General features: G+C 42.5%; 1 long non-coding RNA gene and 1 pseudogene across 2 annotated transcripts in view; one reads left to right on the forward strand and one right to left on the reverse strand.

The window, feature by feature from the left end:
* The window catches only part of LOC311051870 (3',5'-cyclic-AMP phosphodiesterase 4C-like), a 67,930-nt pseudogene extending 60,304 nt beyond the window's left edge, over positions 1–7,626 (reverse strand). The window contains exons 1-2 of the transcript XR_014602892.1: positions 7,532–7,626; positions 5,900–6,228 (exon numbers count right to left, since the gene is read on the reverse strand). The product of XR_014602892.1 is annotated as a 3',5'-cyclic-AMP phosphodiesterase 4C-like (transcript). The remainder of the gene's footprint in view (positions 1–5,899; positions 6,229–7,531) is intronic.
* LOC311051871 overlaps positions 1–20,353 on the forward strand; it is a 92,813-nt gene that overhangs the window by 52,598 nt on the left and 19,862 nt on the right. The window lies entirely within an intron of this gene.

A 20,353-nucleotide genomic window follows, 5' to 3' on the forward strand; every position in this document is an offset into this window, starting at 1 on the left:
CATTTGTACACTCTCAGAGTTAAATTAACATTGATTTTACAAATTGAATTGGGGTCCCAGAGGTATAAATGCCATTAAATGGGGATCCGCAGCCTAATGCATGTCAAACTGAGGGTCCTTGAAATTAAAATGGTTGAGAATCACTGCTAGAGCTGTAAAAATCTTCTCTTATGGGGGTCCCTGGCTTATCTTTTCAAATGGGGGTCCGCGGGCTAATAAGTGTCAATTTGGGGGTCCTTGACATGAAAAAGTTTGAGAACCACTGCGTTAGCACCCTCACTCCAAAGCACCAGCAACACTCATACAACACACAGTGCACATGGGGTCAGGCTATCATTACAAAGCCCTATATCTATAATGCATTATCAACATACTTAAAAGCAGTGGTGGAAACAGTACTCAAATGTTTTACTTAAGTAAAAGTATCAATACTGCAGTGTAGAAATATTTTCAAACATTTTAGTTCTTGTACCTTTGGTATTTTAAGTACATTTTGATACCAATACTTTTGTACTGCTACTCAAGTACATTTTGAATTCCAGACTTTTACTTGTAACAGAGTACTTCTAAATTGCAGTATTGATACTTTTACTTAACACTTGAGGTGCCAGAGGTTTATTAAAAAAATGTACATTGAGTGCCTGGATTTTTAACCATTTTTGAACCTTTTTCAAGTAGTCACAAAATATTTTACACACATAGAGGTCTCGTACAATCGGGGGGGGGGGGGGGGGGGGAATTAAAAACATTCGGTAATCCGTTCCATAGTTACAGCCAGTTGAAAATAGTCAAATTAACATTGTAAAAAAAAAAAAGGTACAGGCTTTTGAAGTCATAAGTTAACCAGGAAGTGGATTCAAGTCTAAATCTTCAAAAAATGATATCTCCTGTTGCTATGGAGGAAAGAAAATAATAATAATTGAAAAAAAAAAAACCTGTATATATACGGTTTTGGCACCCAATGTGTTAAGTAAGACATTTGAGTACTTTTTCCACCACTGGCTCTTACACAAACCACCAGCTGCTCTGTTTTCACAGAGCAGCTGGTGGAAGATCTGGAAGATGAGTTTCCAGTGGTTTCTTACAGATTGCAGTAACAAGCTTCAGGCTCTATGAGCCACAGAGAGAGAGAGAGAAGCTTCAGTCTGTCTCCACATGACCTCCAGTCATCAGAGTGTGCATGGAAAACCCATCCGCTACGTCAGCAGACACACACACACACACACACACACACACACACACACACACACACACACACACACACACACACACACACACACACACACACACACACACACACACACACACACACACACACACACACACACACACACACACAGAGAGGACCTCGCTTCGGTAATCACTGCGGTATCTATGCCTTTGTTTACAGTTGTGAAAGAGGCAGTGGTGGAAAGTAACTAAGTACATTTACTTAAGTATACTGTACTAAAGTTCAATTTTGAGGTATTTGTACTTTACTTGTGTATTTCCAATTTCCAATACTTTTACTTCTACTCCACTACATCTCAGATCCAACTATTGTACTTTTACTCCACTACAATTATTTGAAAACTACTTTGTAGATTTTGATTATTATTACAAAACCTTGTGGTACTTCTACTCCACCACATCTTATACTTTTACTTCTACTCCACCACATCTTAGAGGCACGTTTTAGTTACTATACTTGGCTACTAGTTACTAGTTACTTTGTAGATTTTGATTATTATCACAAAACATACATTAACCACTTCAGCCCTATGTACATTTCGGCCATTTGAAAATAGCCGATCTACAAGCTCACAATGCGTCGTGATGCGACGCATTGTGAGCTTGTAGATCGGCTGTTTTCAAAAGATTTTTATACATTTTGAACGATGAGTACTTTCTACTTTTGGTAATTTAAGTACAATTTCATACCAATTTTTTTTTTTACTTTTACTCAAGTACATTTGTTATTCCGGACTTTAACTTGTAACAGAGTATGTCTACATTGCATAGTTTTACTTAAGTAAAAAAATGCAGTACTTTTTCCACCACTGCTGTATACTGTGTATATACAGTGTTATGTAGGTGGATGAAAGGAGGACACGCTGCTTACAGTCAGTATGAAGAAGAGAATGGAACATGTCATGAACATGTAAACACTGTGACACGTTGTTTACATCTCCTCTCCTCCTGTCTCCTCTCCTCTCTTTTTCCCCTTTCCATTCTTTTCCTCTCCTCTCGTGTGTGTGTGTGTGTGTGTGTGTGTGTGTGTGTGTGTGTGTGTGTGTGTGTGTGTGTGTGTGTGTGTGTGTGTGTGTGTGTGTGTGTCAGACACAGCTTGTGTCTCCGGGAGGTTTGCAGGTCTGACCTGTGTGAGGTGGTGTAAAGTGACTACACTAATTACATTTACTCAAGTACTTTTTACTTTAGTATTTTCAATACTTTTACGCCACTACATCTCAAAGGCAAATATTGTACTTTTACTCCACTACAATTATTTGACAGCTTTAGTTACTATAGTTACCATGTAGATTCAGATTCTTATCACAAAACATACATTAACCACTTCAGCCCTACATGGCCCTACAGGCCATTTGAAAATAGCAGATCTACAAGCTCACAACGCGTCGCGATGCGACGCGTTGTGAGCTTGTAGATCGGCTATTTTCAAAATATGTTTTTTCAAACTTGTTAAATGGGACATTCTGCATGCATAACGAGTATACTTTTGGTACTTTAAGTACACTTTGATGCCAATACTTTTTGTACTCGGGTAAATTTTGATTACCGGACTTTTACCTGTAACAGAGTTACAAGTCTACACTACAGTATTGACACTTTTACTCAAGTAAAAAAAATGTGAGTAGTACTTTTTCCAGCACTGACCTGTGCGTGACCCGGTGGTGAACACACACACACACACACACACACACACACACACACACACACACACACACAGGGCTCGACGAGACATCTTAAGACACGAAGACAGTAGACGTCTCTTTCATGGACGGAACAACGCTCTCCATTGAGGAGACCCGCTTGTCCAACGTCAAACTACCGTCTTTACGTTTAACCCATTTAGACCGGGAACGCATCTGTGTTGTTTTTTAGATTTCTTTAGGCTATTCAAAAATAGCAGATCTACAAGCGCGGCACTAGATCTGCTATTTTTTATTTTTTTTTATAAAGTGAAAATTTGTGCAAACATTTGTAACTCAAATCTTTGCTTCTGGGGATTCTACAAAATGTCTTCTAAATCCTAACAGTTTTTTTTCTGAAAAACGTATGTTTCTATATTGGTGCTTAAAACCCCTTTCCATGTCATGGCCCCCCAAAATTATATGTATTTGGCCGCGGACCCCCATCTCATAATATCTTGTTCCGGGGACCCCCAGAAGCAAAGATTTGAGTTAGAAATGTTCGCTTAAAAACATATATATATTCAAAGATTTGCCCAAAAAAAATCATGATTTTTCAAAAAATAGCAGATCTACAAGCTCATAGCGCGGCACTCGGTGCCGCGCTATGAGCTGGTATATCTGCTATTTTTGAATAGCCCAAAGTATAAAATAATGGTTTGAGTGGGTAGTACACAGATGCGTTTCCCGGGTCGTAATGAGTTAACCCCATGATTTCCCTGGCGTCACCTACAGAGCAGCGAGGTCTTTGTCTCCCCCGGTGAACACATGACCCATGATGCTCTGTGCTTGCGTACGCGTAACACGTGTCCCAACGTCCGGCCCCCCCGGGGGTCAATCGTGGCACGAGGGCAGATCTTCCTCCTAAAAAATGCATTGTTTACGGCCAGCGCTCAGAGAGTTTTTAAATTAACCCGTTCAATCCGGGGAACACATCCGTGTCGTTTTAGATTTGAGCTATAGCTATTATTTGATACTTTGGCTATTCAAAAATAGCAGATCTGATATTTTTGAAAAATCATGAAAATGTGTGCAAATCTTTGGATATACATATTTTTAAAGCGAACGTTCGTGACTCAAATCTTTGCTTCTGGGGGGTCCCTGGAACGACATACTTTGAGATGGGGGGTCCGCGACCACATTCATATCATTTTGGGGGTCCTTGACATGAAAAAGTGTGAGAACCACCGATATTACAGCAACATAAGGTTTTCAGAAAAGTGTTAGGATTTAGAAGACAAAAGCCAATTTATTAGGCTGTAAAAGTCAGGGTGTCGTGATACTGCCCATTCTCACCACCTGGCATTAGCGTTGATTTTGACAGAACATTTTGATTCCGTTTTAGTCATAGTCTTTTGAATCAAATTCCATTTAGTTTTAGTCATATTTTAATCATCTGAAATGTTTTACTCTTAGTCTAGTTTTAGTCGACTAAATATCATAAGATTATAGTCGACTAAATGTACAGTTGATTTAGTCGACTAAAATGTATTTTGGCGGTGCCTTGATGGCGTCATAATGGCTGATTTTACACTTGGTTGCATGCTGAAAATAGCCGCTCTACAAGCTTGTAGATCTGCTATTTTCAGGGTACAACATCTGAGCGCAACCAAGCATAAAATGACTTGTCTTTTAGTTCTACTGGATCTCTTCTCCACTAGTCCCTCCATAACATTTTAGACTAGTTTTTATTTGCTGACGAAATTGTCAATATATTTAGTCTTAGTTTTAGTCATCATAGCTTAGTTTTCATTTAGTTTTTGACAGTGAAAAAAGGTAGTCGACCAACATTTTTTGTCTTAAGTTTTAGTCGACGAAATCAACACTGCCTGGCATCAATTGGACAGGAAGCAGGGGCGCAGCCATGGGTGGGCCTGGGTGGGCCGGGCCGTGGCCCACCCACATAGAGAGCTGGCCCACCCAATCGATTTAGCAAAAAAAAAATGTGGGGGGTAAAATCAGGCAAAAATAACAATTAAATAACATAAGCCTAACCCAACCCTAACCCCGAAATAAAGTAACAAAAAAACGCCCAAGACGCCCAATATCCGCGCAGATTTTGCGCACGTGTGCATGCGTGCCCACCCGCCCCTGCTCAGGCCCAGCCTATACTAGCGTTCTGGCTGCGCCACTGACAGGACGTCTAGTATCCAATCACACATGCGTAGCTCTAGGTCTCTGAGCTTTGTGTCAGGTCTTGCTGGGACAATGGTGTTGAAAGCCGAGCTGTAAGTCCACAAACAACATACATACGCACGTACTTGTCCTTCAACGTGCAATCAAAGCATTGATCTTCCTGACACAAGTTGTTTTTCGAGTAGCCATAGCTGAATACAAGTCAGATTTGAAGAACATAATCGAACACAAGGAACTACTCAAGTCCAAATAAAGCAGCATGTATGGTAAGATCAAATATTCAGAGCCATGAAAATGTATGAACATGCGAACCATAGGGAGAAAGACAGAGACCTTAGCCAAGCGACTTAGTTCGCAAATGAATTGCTCAAATACAACAGCAAGTAAAACACTCACACTGTACAACTCAGCTGTTCCACATGCAGGGCCGTTATGATTCTCTACTGGCCCCCGCCCCCCCATTTCATAACTCGTTCCGGCGGCCACTGGTGTATGGTACGTTCTCAAAGTGGGGTCTTTGGACCCCCAGGGGTCATTGGGGGTCCCAGAGGGACTTTATCCATGTTTTATATACTTTGGCTATTCTAAAATAGCAGATATACAAGCTCATCAGCTTGTATATCTGCTATTTTAGAAGATTTGTGCAAATCTTTGAATATGAATATGTTTTTAAGCGAACTTTTTTTACTCAAATCTTTGCTTCTGGAGGTTCCCTGGCACAAAATATTTTTGACATGATGGGGGTCCGCAGCCAAACACATATCATGTTGGGGGGGGTCCTTGACATTAAAAGGTTTGAGCGCCACTGTGGTACGGTACGGTACGGTACGGTACGGTACGGTACGGTACGGTACCTGGGCGTGGTGGCCAAGGTGAAGCGCCGTGGCACGCCGCCGCCCGGCATGCCCGAGCGGTTCAGCAGCAGCTTGCGGAACATCAGCGGAGAATGGCGGGGAGAGTCCCTCGGAGACATCCTGGGACTCGAACCGCAGGGAGAGGAGGGTCCTCCTCCCGAGAACCTTCTGGGCTTCGCTTTGATTGGCTGCTGAGTTCCGCCGGCACAGGAACAGGAACAGGAACAGGAACAGGGCGTCTCCCCCCCAACGGGCACGTCCTCCTCCCAGAGAGCGTTGCTCATGTCGAACGCCGCTCGGCCACGAGACACGGCCTCCGACAGCTGCAACTATCCATTGTTTATAGATTATTCTATTTTGTTGATTATTCTATCGATTGATGTGTCCATTAACTGAATAATCGATTAGCGTATTTTTCTTTTATTTTCTAAATAAATACATGAAAATAACATCAAAATGTACAACTTTAAATTGTTTTATATAAGGATCGCTTAAAGCAGGGGTCTTCAACGTTTTCAGCCCAAGGACCCCCTAGCTGACAGAGAGATGAAGGAGGGACCCCCTCTATGTTGTATACAATTGTGTTTCAGATTCAACTTTTTTCGTTTACGTGGTCTGCTCTTTTTGCCCTCTACACCTATACCTTTTTGCCAAAAATAGCAGATCTACAAGTTCACAACGCCTCACGCTGCGAGGCGTTGTGAGCTTGTAGATCTGCTATTTTTGGCTAAAGTGCTCCACAGAATAGGGATGCTAGGGTTCAAGCGGTTAAGGTAAAAAAAAAAAAATCATATCACACAAAGATTTGGCGGACCCCCTGTAGTAACTCTGAGGACCCCCTAGGGGTCCCAGACCCCCTGTTGAAGACCCCTGGCTTAAATGGATATTTCACTTTCAAAAAATGTTTTGGTCATTTCATCGTCTACTCAGGCTTTTGTCAGCCCCCCAGACAGTTTATAAGTTGCTTGACATTTGACATTCATTTTATCAGACACGCCCCCTTCCTATAAAAACCCATTGTAACTTCAAACTCCATTTTTAACATGTTAGATTCATCAAAAACACCCGTCCTTGGTTCTGGTGACTCATCTTGGGTCTTCAACAGGGGGCCGTGCTTTTTTGTATTTTTTTCCATTTTCCAAAAAAAAAAAAAAAAAAAAGTAATTGAAAAAACAGGTTCTCCTCTCGCATTAGAAGGACAATGTCAGTCACCAGAACCAAGGACGGGTGTTTCCGATGAATCTATCATGGTTAAAATGGAGTTTGAAGTTACAGTGGGTTTGTATAGGAAGGGGGCGTGTCTGATCAAATGAATATCAAATATCTAAATACTGCATCAAGCAACTTAAAAACTGTCCGGGGGGCTCCCAAAAGCCTGGGCAGACGATAAAATGACCACATTTCTTTGGAAAGTGAAATATCCCTTTAAACCCTACAATAGTGACAGTAATCAATCTGCAAGCTCATTTCTCCTTATGAGCTTGTAAATGGCTTATTTTCACCGTCTTTGAAAGTTGTACATTTTTCTAAAACCTTTTGCTCATAATGAAATGCCCAAAATAGGGATCGATTACTAAGCGATGATATTTTTAATTAAATTATGGATAAATGTTTTATGCACGCCTACTGTACCTCTGACGTCACGGCGAGACGGATGCAACCGGATCTGTGGTGGTACAGCTGATCCCAGTGCAAGCGGACGGTCGGCCGAACTCACACCAACACCGTTGTCAAACCGCTCGTAAAACAAACTCTACTACGGGCCGTCCGGTACAAGCATCCATCTTCATTTTCCAGAGTTCCACTTTCTTGTGAGAAGCTTTAGAACGTTCTCCTTTAGAACGTTCTCCTTTAGAACGTTCCTTTCACCTTTTGGGAGTAACAGAGCCGTCCCAACGCGGATGATGGACACGGACACAAGCGCACAGAGCGAGCCCCCTCCCCTCCCCTATGCGCTGAGCTCTGTTTATATAGCAATGAGCCCCACACACACACACACACACACACACACACACACACACACACACACACACACACACACACACACACACACACACACACACACACACACACACACACACACACACACACACACACACACACACACACACACACACACACACACACACACACGCCTAAATATGTCGGGGTGTGAATTATGCAGGGGGTTAGTGTGGCTGGCCTCACACATGGTGCCACAGATATCTGCCCTGCACGTCTCTCTCTCTCTCTCTCTGCCTGCAGCTTCTCTGAGGCCCTGAGGGGAAGAAGTACTCTATCATAAGGAAAGAAGAGATAGAGATAGAGATAGAGATAGAGATAGATGACCTGATCTGGGCTGTAATTTTGATAAGAATGTTTCCGGCGATAAAATGGCAACAAAAGTAATCAAGAAAGCCAACCAGCAGAACCTCCTCGTTGGTCAGTAGCAACGCTCTGAGGACATGCTCTGCAGCACTCATCCAGTGTCATTTGGACCATTGGTTCTCAAAGTGGGGTCTGGGGACCCCCAGGAGTCCTTTGGGGGGTACCAGGGGGTCCCCAGCTAAATGTGTTAATATAGTCTCACAATCATTTGAACCATATGTTATACTTTGGCAATTAAAAAATAGCAGATATACAAGCTCATAGATCTGCTATTTAAAGAATATTGAAAAAGTGTGCAAATCTTTGAATATTCATTTTGAAAAAGCAAATTTATTTTAACGCAAATCTTTGCTTCTGGGGGTCCCTGGCACAAAACCTTTTCAGATGGGGGTCCGCGGCCAAATACAGACCAAACTGGGGGTCCTTGACTTTGAGAAGCACTGATTTTGACTATCCATGCACCTCATGGTACAACTCAAAGGCACTAGAATAAGAACCACAGACCTCTAAAAACAAACTAGTCAGACTAGTACTAGACCTCACACCTAAGGACTCACCTAACCCCTGCTAACATTATGCTAGGGTGGGATGGCTCAGGGTCCAGGACAGATTACAACAACTTGCAATGAGCCTGGTTTTCAAGATACTCAAGGGACCATGCAGTGCCCATGTACCTGTCACACTACTGAGAAACACCCACCAGAGGGAGCTTCACTGATCTCATTCCCCCCAGATTCGGTACAAACATGGGGATTCTACTATTACATTATTACACTATTTTGGTCTCAAAAACATGAAGGAAAACTGACAGAAACTGCATAAACTGGGTCAGGGGCAAACAAGAGGGACGTGGGAAAAGCTGCAGCTGGTTCAAAGCAGAGCAGCTGGGCTTGCCCTTAGATGTACACACCAAGGTGTGATGTAAACACAATGCATGTCAAGGACGACAGTCTGGGAGAGGCTGATATAGTATCACTCCTTGTCTTCTTGAGAAATATTAATGTGCTGAAACTTCCTACCTGTCTGTATAACCTAGTGGTGGAAAAAGTACTCAGATATTTTACTTAACTCTCTCAGTGCCAAGCCCCGAGTTATACCGAGTTTTTTTCTGAATGCCCTCAGTGCCAGAACAAGAAATCCCGAGTTTTTACTTAAAGGAGAGTTCCGGTCATTTTAGGTTGTATGTTTGATGTGTCGCTAATCACTCACCAACATACAAAGGAACGTTGAATATTTCCAGATCTGCCCCTGTTGTCCATTCTGCAGACCCCTTGCAGCGGCATAATGTGTAAGAGTGAAAATCGTCTATTTTAACAGATGCTAATTTTTGTTTTTCTCCTACTACTCATCGTGGAGTCTCATGATACTCAAACATGCGCTGATGTACTTAGAGTACCAAAAGTAAAAGTACTAAAATGTTTGAAAATAGCAGATCTACAAGTTCACAACGCGATGCGACACGTTGTGAACTTGTAGATCTGCTATTTTCAAATAGCCTAAAATAGGGCTAAAGTGGTGTTTATAATTACTAAAGTAACAGTACAATATTTGCCTCTGAGATGTAGTGGAGTAAAAGTAAAAGTACTGTCAATTGGAAATTCTCCAGTAAAGTCAAAGTACCTCAAAATTGTACTTAAATACAGTACTTGAGTAGATGTACTTAGTTACTTTACACTACTCCTTACACCTAGCTCTAATATCCACACACATAGGACGAGACATGCAACAAGAGGTTGCATCAAATCCTTAAAGCCAAAACAGGGTCTCTGAAGCGCACAGTGCTGTATAGAGCCATATGGAACACACTGCCACAGCAGAACACTAAAGAAAAATAATAAATCAAGTTTCAAAAGACAATTGAAGAGGCATCTAGAAACCCAAAGGTAATTAAATGTAATTACACAGGTTATAAGGTAATAACACAGTAGTACACACATTTATACAGGTAAGAGCTTTCCCACATGCAGGAACATGGCACATTCGCACATTCTCTCTCTCACGCACGCACACGCACACGCACACACACACACACACACACACACACACACACACACACACACACACACACACACACACACACACACACACACACACACGCACACACACACACACACACACACACAAACTCTGCTATTTCCACAATTGTTTTGAAAATGTTTGTAAACGTACGACCATTTCTCAACAGAGGAATTCATACAGATGAATGAATGGAAACCATTATGCCAAATAATTGTGATGACCTCAAATAACCGCCGTCAGGCGATTGTGTAATAATTGTGACGGGCCAATTATGACTCAGCAGCACCAAGAATGAAAAGTACTGAACACGGTTCATCAGTGGCTCTCAAACTGTGCCCCCCCCAAACGAATTTGGCGGGGTACACAAACACACACACACGCACACGCACACGCACACGCACACGCACACGCACACGCACACGCACACAATGTGTTAACATTGTTTTCTCACTCAACAGTAAACAAACCAACATACAGTATAAGTGTATACAGTTTCTGCACATTTCTAAAGTGACAATTTAACGACTTTTAAGACCTTTTTAATCCGTCTAAAATGAAAAATAAATACATTAAAAATAAGAACATTACAGTGTCAAAAGTGATCAACAAACTCCACTATAAAAAAGAAAGAGGCCAATATTGTGAAAATAGCCGTGCTACAACGCCTCGCAACACGAGGCGTTCTAAGCATGTAGATCAGCTATTTTCACAATATTTATCTGTGGAACCGAGTGAAACTAAATGTAATGCCTCAACTTCTACAATTCCAAGTGCTTGTCAGTTCAAATATGATTATTTTGGGGGGGGGGGTTGCGGTCTGAATAATTTGAGAACCACTGCAGTACATGTGGTTTACAGGTAAGAAACAAGCAGGTCCCTCTGGATGCGTTTTTGTTAGGCAGTGGGTGCTCGGCTACAGATACAACTGAACTTCAAAAGACACCGACCGGCCAAGTGGAAAAAGCGGCAGTCCAAACATAATAGATGCAAGACATGTGCATCTGAGCCTGTCCTTTTGCCATTTTAGAGTGCCGCTTTTTCCACTCGGCGGTGTCTTTTGAAAAGAGTGTTTTCCACTTGAACGTCTCCGGTACTACAGCGTGTTTCTTATTGGAGTGAGTCTCTGATGCTTTCCGTGTCAAGAGTCTGTTTCTATAACCGGGATCAAACAGAAGCAGAGCACATCCGACCTCTTAGGGTGCGTTTTAACAGCGGGCAACTCTGGGCGATGCCGGGAGATATCGCCCAAAAAGATAAAGAAAATCCATCTTTCATCGCCCCCCCCGCCCACTTCGCCCGATCGCCGGCTCTCATAGACTTTCATTATATTTTGGGCGATGTTGCCCGGCATCGCCCGAGAGTTGCCCGCTGTTAAAACGCAGGGTCAAAGGCAGCAGATGCTGTACTGGCCCCCGAAGTGAACTGAGAATAAAGAGTGGAAGTACTGTATGTCTCTGAGTCGCACAGTAAAGCTCCCTTTGGCAAACTTCTAATCCATTAAGAGTTAAGACCGGGAAAGCATCCGTGTCATTTTAGATTTTAACTATATATATATATGAGTGCGTGTGTCACCATTTAAAAAAAAATAGCAGATATAAGTCACTTAATGCAGTGCTATGAACTTGTACATCTGCTATTTATAATTTAAGAAAAACAAATGCCTTTATTGATAGATTACAGTATCTGTAGACAGACAACCCCCCCTCCCCTTTTTTTGTATATACTTTTTATTTTTTTCATGCTTTTTTTGTACATAGTGGTATTTTTTCTATGTATTTTTATGTTGATATTTGAACTGTTTGGTTGCTACTATATATGTCTATGAAATTAATTCAAGGACCCCAACAGAAACAAGTCCGCAAGGACTTTTTTGGTCGGACCTTTTAGACAAAACTATTATAAATGTAACTGTGTTGTTTTACATTCTTTTGCCTAATAAAAAATTCAATCAATCAATCAATCAATCAGTAGGCTGACAGGAAATTGGGAGAGAGATGGGGGGGTGACACGCAGCAAAGGTCGTCGGGATCGGGAGTCGACCGTGCGACATGCTGTCAGGCTGGCATTGCAGCCTATAGGGTGCCTGGACCGCCTGGACCGCCTGGACCGCCTTCTCTTTCTTAAGCAATGTCAAAAAGCAACCTTGCCATACGGCGGCCAGCTGATGACGTCATGGGTCGGGGGTCTCATGTGGATTAGGGGGTTTTCCCCCGGTGGGGTCCGAAGACAACAACATAAAAGCTTATTTTAATTCTAATCTCTGACCCCCGCTAGAAAAGCCAAACGTTCTCATCCAACCAAAAACAACAAACACAGTGAAATAATGAGCGTCCAGAATATTCATCACTCCTCACTTAGCTGAGGTCACTAGAATCTCACATAGAAACACTCTCACACACTGCAAAGGGTTAAAATAACACTCTGGGTTTTACATTGTACCTAGGGGGCTGTCACCATTAGGACATTTCACTTGACGATTAATTGGCACTTAAATAATTGCGTTTAACGATTTAATTGTGTTTCTGTTGTTGAACACTGGAACATTATGAATACAAATTGCATTATTGTTTGGCTTTTAGGCTTCATAAACAAAAGTTGCACGGGGCAGTTATGACAAATAACATAAATATTTAATTACTTAAAAAAAAAACCCTTTTTGAGCTTGTATATCGGCTATTTCCCCTATTTTTGAAAATGAAATGAAAAAATATAAGACCATTTAACATGGAAATTATGACGATTACAGTATAAAGGTTTCGTCTCTGTCACAATGTGAACACTAGATGGAGCTCTCACAGCACTCCAAGCCCTAACACTGATCAAACCACCCACACACTTACTATATTGTGAGGACATCAACATTTTAGGATAGCGATTACCATTTTTAATAAATGTATCCATTTTTAACCGTAAGTCTGAAGCCGAGAAATAGCAGATCTACAAGCTCACAACGCTCTGCGAGGCGTTGTGAGCTTGTAGATCTGCTAGTTGTCGTTGCATGAACTGTCGTTACAACCCCTTAACTTAACCTCTAAATACATAATCCTAAACCTAAAGTATAGTACCACACACACACACACACACACACACACACACACACACACACACACACACACACACACACACACACACACACACACACACACACACACACACACACACACACACACACACACACACACACACACACACACACGTGAGGGCATCAACATTTTAGGACACAAACATGTTATAGCAAAAACTATAGCTGGAAAAATTGCAGATCTACAAACTTACAGCGTGTAAAACACATACTGCTGAGCATACAGATGCTGTCCAGTGAGCCGTGCCAGTGGCTCTCAGGGTTAAATTAGCACTCATCATTCTACAGCAGGGGTCTTCAACGTTTTCAGGCCAAGGACCCCCTGGCTGAGAGAGAGATGAAGCAGGGACCCCCACTACATATTGTATAAAATTGTGTTTTAGATTTTTTGTTTACTTGGTCTGCTCTTTTTTCGCTGTACTACACCAAACCTCTTTGCCAAAAAATAGCCGATCTACAAGCTCTGAACGCCTCGCGCTGCGAGGCGTTGAGAGCTTAATTGTAGATCGGCTATTTTTTGGCTAAAGTTTTCCTCAGAAAAAGGGATGCTAGGTTTCAAGTGGTTAAGGTAAAAAAAGAAAATCATATCACACAAAGATTTGGCGGACCCCCTGTAGTGACTCTGAGGACCCCCTAGGGGTCCCGGACCCCCTGTAGTAACACTGAGGACCCCCTAGGGGTCCCGGACCCCCTGTTGAAGACCCCTGTTCTACAGTGAACACAGAGTGGTTGACAGGATGTGAGCATGTGGCAGACGCAGACAAACGTTCTGACATGAACATACAGTTTATAAAGAACTGGTATAAATTAATGTGTCTATAAATTCCACAAATCTTTAGGTACATGAGATGAGATGGGATATATACTTTATTTAATCCTCCAAAGGGACATTTAGGCGTTAGAGCAGCAGAACTTTATTAATCTCCATGGATGCACAGATCCATCTCCAAAAATTACAATATGGTGGAAAAGTTCATTTTCTTCTGTAATATAATTCAAAAAGTGAAACTTTCATATTATTCTAGATTAATTGCGCATAAAGTGAAATATTTAAAACCTTTTTTTTTAATCTTGATGATTATGGCATACAGCAAAAAAATAATAATCCATATCTCGAAACATGAGACCACTAAAAAAAAGATTTATATTACAGAATTGTCGACCATCTGAAAAGCATGTTAATTTATGTACTCATTACTTGGTCTGGGCTACTTTTGAACAAAATGACTTCATCAATGGGGCGCGGCATGGAGGCGATCGAGATAAGGACCGTGGAAACAAGTGGAACAGATCAGCGCTTCTTCAGATCCCGAATATCACATCATACTATATCCAAAACACACTTAATACTACATCAACATAAAGCTCTAATAAGCTTTGTAACTAAAGGAGAACTTTACAGCATTTTATCTACTTTGACTACTGCAGGAAAACACACACACACACACACACACACACACACACACACACACACACACACACACACACACACACACACACACACACACACACGAGCGTGCACATCTTCAAACTCATGCGTCAGACAAAAATGAAGCCATTGATAGAGGTTTGGCCGTCGTGTGCGCTGAATAATTCAGGGTTTGAACTGCAACACGACGTGTCACAGGTTTTCATCAGGTTCCAAGGACGGCTGATGACAACAGAGAGAAACAGCAGGAATCCAATAAGCTACTGAAGTACTTGATATTTTAATGAGTGCAGAGCGTGGAGAGAGCCGAACATCTCAGAGTCTGTTTGTGTTCAAAGAGCAGCGTGTAAAGAATGAAAGCGTGTGCATTGTTCACTCACTGCCAGGACTTGAATAATGAACGAATGATTCAGGTGAAGTCGTGCGGGGAAGTGACCGAGGAACGAACTGGGACAGCAAGAGTGTTTTATGGAGGGAGGAGGGAGACAGTCAGTGGCTGAAGAAGTACTCATATGTTTTTACTTAAGTAAAAGTACAAGTAGCAATACAACAATGTAGAAATGCTGCAATTATAACCATAAACAAACCCAATACACGGTATACACCCATATATAGGCAGGACCACGGCCACGTCACTATGACTCAGACATAACCATAAACAAACCCAATACGCCCATACTGTATATAGGCATATATGGAGATCCGGTTGTCCAGAGCCACAGATCCGACCGATAAGCCCATATAATGGTCAAGTGCATACATGGGGCCGAACCAGCTTGGAACTCAGCGTGCTCATCAGCCATGACTCAAGGCAGTGTGGTGCTCGCCGTCGAATCGTTCGGATAAACGGTTGTCCAGAACCACCGATCCAACTGATATGTCCATATGTAGGCATACTGTAGATAACAAGTTACCCAGAACCACCCGTATATGGGCATGCCAATATATGGGCATATACTGATGACATCAGGTATCTCCATATACATTACATTACAGTCATTTAGAAGACGCTTTTATCCAAAGCGACTTATAATAAGTGCATTCAACATAGGTAGGCAAGGAAACTACTAATCACCAGAAGCATAAGTGCATTCTCTTCTAAAACAAGCAACTAAGAGTATTCCTAGCGCTAAGGTAAAAGTGCAATATATCAGCTACCTACTTTCTTAAACAGATGAGACAAGTAGGAAAATCAAATGAGCAAGAGCTAAAACAAATAAGTGTATCAAATAAACAAGATCCAATGAAACAAGGCTTGTACAAGTAATTGACAACAAGTAGGCAAGGCTAAGAGGAAGGGTCAGGGTAGTGTTTCCTGAAGAGGTGGGTTTTCAGCCTGCGGCGAAAGATGGGCAGTTTATATGGACATACGTATAAGGGACAGGGACTGACGTATACAGAGATCTCCATATATGGGCATGAAAGGAACAGAGACAGACAACGGGTCGGGTACTCTAACAAAGCAACCAGCACTATGAGGTCGCATAGTGGCCCCAACTCTAGATATGAGGGCCGCGTATCGGCTTATAGGGATATTTCACTTTCAAACATGTTTGGGGTCATTTTAACGTCCACTCAGGCTTTTGTGAACACCCCAGACAGTTGCTTGATTCAGTATTTAGATATTTGATATTCAGACATGCCCCCTCCTAACCTAAACCCATAGTAACTTCAAACTCCCTTTTAATAATGATAGATTCATCGAAAACCCCCGTCCGTGGTTCTGGTGACTGATATTATTCTTCTAATATGTGAGGGGGCGGTGTTTTTTCAATTACTTTTTTCATGTATTTTTTATACAATACAATAAAAACTAAAATAAAACAAATGAAAAACTAAAAGTAAAGTAAAGCAGTTATGCCATGTCCTACTTGATAATGCAATAAAAAGGATATAAAATATTCATGCCAGATGTCAGAGTGGCTCTTCCGCACCGAGCTGAGTCATCTCCAATATTACCTATTAATGTAGCTTCAGGGAGAATCCTGCCACTGGTGACATTTAGAAACACTGCGTTTCAACATTATTTGTTAGCCAGGACCTGCTGAAATGGGCTCTGGTGCGGCCTGACAGCGAGTCCCGGGTTCGATTCCCGATTCCCGATAGCCTTTGCTGCATGTCACTCCCCATCTCTCTCTCCCTGTTGCCCGTCACTCTTCACTGTCCTAGCCAATAAAAAGGCAGAAAAGCCCAAATAATACCATTTTGTGTTCTTCACACTTTTAGAGCATATAATCCATGGAATGGGGACATCGTAAATTCATGCCAAATACAGCAAATTGAAGAAATTCCATTTTTATATTTTTATATCAAAAGTGCAATTGTAATTACTTCCTGTGACTGTCAAACAAAAACATAATGTGTGTCATAAGTGTGTGTCGTATCAGTGATACTTTGACACAAAGCCAGAACAATTACAATTGAAGATAGGCATTTAACAGACGCTCTTATCCAGAGCGACTTACGGTACAAGTGCGAATTCGGGATAAACGGATGCGTTTATCTGTTTCACAACGCTTGCAGATCTGTTTGTTTTTCTCTTGCTACTTTTGTGCAACACTTTTGTACGACCAAGTAGGGCATTCATTTATGTACAAACCATCTAACGTTGAAATATGGATATGCAAGGATTCTTCCCGACAGCCACAAAATGACGAAAATCCAAAACATACAACAGTAATCAGTGTTGGTTTAACATTTTCAACCGTGAGAGGCTGTTGGTTTAATGCAATCTGCGCTCGCAACCTGTATGGAATTATAATAATGTTTGATCCACTAAGACAGCAGCTTATGCACTCAGCCAATGGCAGGAGCTTCTGGTCACGATTTCAGTCTGTGAAGTAGAGCTGAGAGGGTGCAGCCGAACGGCCCTCAATCTGCTCAGGAATATACAAATGTAATCTAGATAATTGGTTCTCAAAGTGGGGTCCGGGCCCCCCAGGGGTCCTTGAAGGGGGTTCAAAGGAGTCCCCAGCAAAAGTTGTTAACTCATTCAGTGCCAGACTTATTTCTGGCTATGTTTGCCCAGTGCCAGATATTTTTCGATTTTCTTTCCTTTTCAAGTAGTCACAGAACATGTATCTCCAGTATGATTGATCCCCTGAAGGTTGCTAATCACGGAGGGTTGCACTGTGCTTCCGCGAAAACGTCATCACGACCTCCCGTTTGCTTGTTATACGCTGTTGAAAATAGCATGTCTCGCCAAAAATACATAGTAAACACAGGAGCCGAGATACAGAATATTTCCCAAATACTTTAACCAGGAAGTGAATGGAGCAGTACATTTTCGGATCACGTTATCTCCTGGTTCTGTGTGTAAAAAAAAAAAAATGGACGACTTTGTCGTCAATGGCGCTCGAGGCTTATGAAAATGTGGACGTCTCGACAAAACCTTTTCAGATGGTGGTCCGTGGCCAAATATATATCAATTAGGGGGTCCTTGACATGAAAAGTTTTGAGAACCACGTGCTGTATACTTCCTTATCACCACTATGAGGTTTCCGTCCGACAGTGACAATATATTACTTAGCAAACTGTCCAACACTGAATACGTCACACATCACTGTGTGATAAAGAGCCTGTCATGTGTTCAGTGTTCCGTTGCTTTGGTTCATATACAGCAGTCCCCGCTGCTCCCTTTATCTATGCACCCTGATGCCCCCTGCTGGCTGACACAGGATCAAACGTCAACAGCCATGCGGGAGAGAAATGCACACTGGACAGCATGGTGTGGTACACGCACGCACGCACACACACACACACACACACACACACACACACACACACACACACACACACACACACACACACACACACACACACACACACACACACACACACACACACACACACACACACACACACACACACACACACACACACACACACACACACACACACACACACACCCACCATCATCGGCGATCACTCAAAACGAGTATGATTGTCCTCCTGTCGGTGGGTCTGGTCATCTGTGGGTCTTCAGGTGGCTGTAGAGCCCGATCCTTGATCCACAGTCTGTATTGCAGTGGGGGGGCATATGTGAATGGTTGACTGGGTAGTGGTGGTGGTGGTGGTGGTGGTGGTGGTGTGATGAGCTGTTTTGGTGGAAGATCTCTCCTTTCGCTATTGCCTCTTTGCTTCTGCGGCACGGTGGAGGTCCTTTTCATGGTGTGCTGTGCCTTCATGGACCATCCTGCTCCACGTGTCTCTCTGGAGGGCAGTCTCCTCCCAATTGCTGAGGCTATAAAGCGACACTTTCTCAGGTGTGTTTTGATGTTGTCTTTGTACCTCTTTTTCTGCCCCCCCTTGTGTGCCCTGTCCTTCCTTCAGCTGACCATACACAGCATTTGTTTTGGAAGGCGGTAGTTAGGCATGCGCAGTGGCGTGCACAGACATTTTGAGGGGCAGGTGCTCAAGTAAATTATACTTTTTTTTGTTTACTTGGTCTGCTCTTTTTTCCCTCTACACCTACAGTATACCTCTTTGCCAAAAATAGCCGATCTACAAGCCCACAACGTTGTAGATCGGCTATTTTTGGCTAAAGTTCTCCTCAGAAAAGGGATGCTAGGTTTCGAGTGGTTATGGTAAAAAGAAAAATCATATCACATAAAGATTTGGCGGACCTCCTGTAGTAACTCTGAGGACCCCCTAGGGGTCCCGGACCCCCTGTTGAAGACCCCTGCTGTAAACTGAAAAAAGGGCACTTCTGGTCAAGAGGGCAAAGGGCAGGTGCTCTAGCAACACCTAGAGTCTATCTGTGCACGTCCCTGGTATGACATGGCCTGTCCACCGTAGCTGGTGCCGAGTGATGGTTGTGGTGATGCTGGGGATGTTGGCTTCCTGAAGAACGCTGTGTGATGTTGGTTCGCCTATCTTCCCAACTGATCCTGAGGATCTTGCGAAGACATCGCTGGTGGTACTGCTCCAGGGCTTTCAGATGTCTGCTGTAGGTGGTCCAGCTATCAGCCCCATAGAGCAGGGTGGGCAGAACTACAGCTTGATACACAAGGAGTTTTTGACTGCATTTTATGACTGCATTTTTTTCTTTTAAATGTGACATTTTCAACCGTAAGCCTGAAGCCAAAGAAAATTGCAGAACTTCAAGCTTATAGTTCAGTAGTTTTTCAGTGCATGACACTGGCATGCAACTATGTATAAATCATGTTTAACTCTAATTCTAACCCCTAAACCTAACCTCTAAATGTCTTTAACTCAAAAAATATTTTTCAACCATAAAACAAGCATTTTTCTTGTGAGCACACACACACACACACGCACGCACGCACGCACGCGCACGCGCACACGCACACACACACACACACACACACACACACACACACACACACACACACACGCATCTGCACGCATCTGAAGCCTGGCATCAAAGGGATTTGGCTTGAATCCTCAGACCAGCTGGGAGAATATCATTGCTATCAGGTGGAAACCTTGTATATGTCCACTTGTACAGCGCGCTGGTTCCTATTATTCCCGCACCGTAACTAACGTCCACAACATATATCATGACATGATATAGGCCTATGTTGTGGACGTTAGT

The sequence above is a fragment of the Gymnoscopelus microlampas genome (assembly GCF_963454915.1).
Source record: "Gymnoscopelus microlampas genome assembly, chromosome: 9".
Classification (NCBI taxonomy): domain Eukaryota; kingdom Metazoa; phylum Chordata; class Actinopteri; order Myctophiformes; family Myctophidae; genus Gymnoscopelus; species Gymnoscopelus microlampas.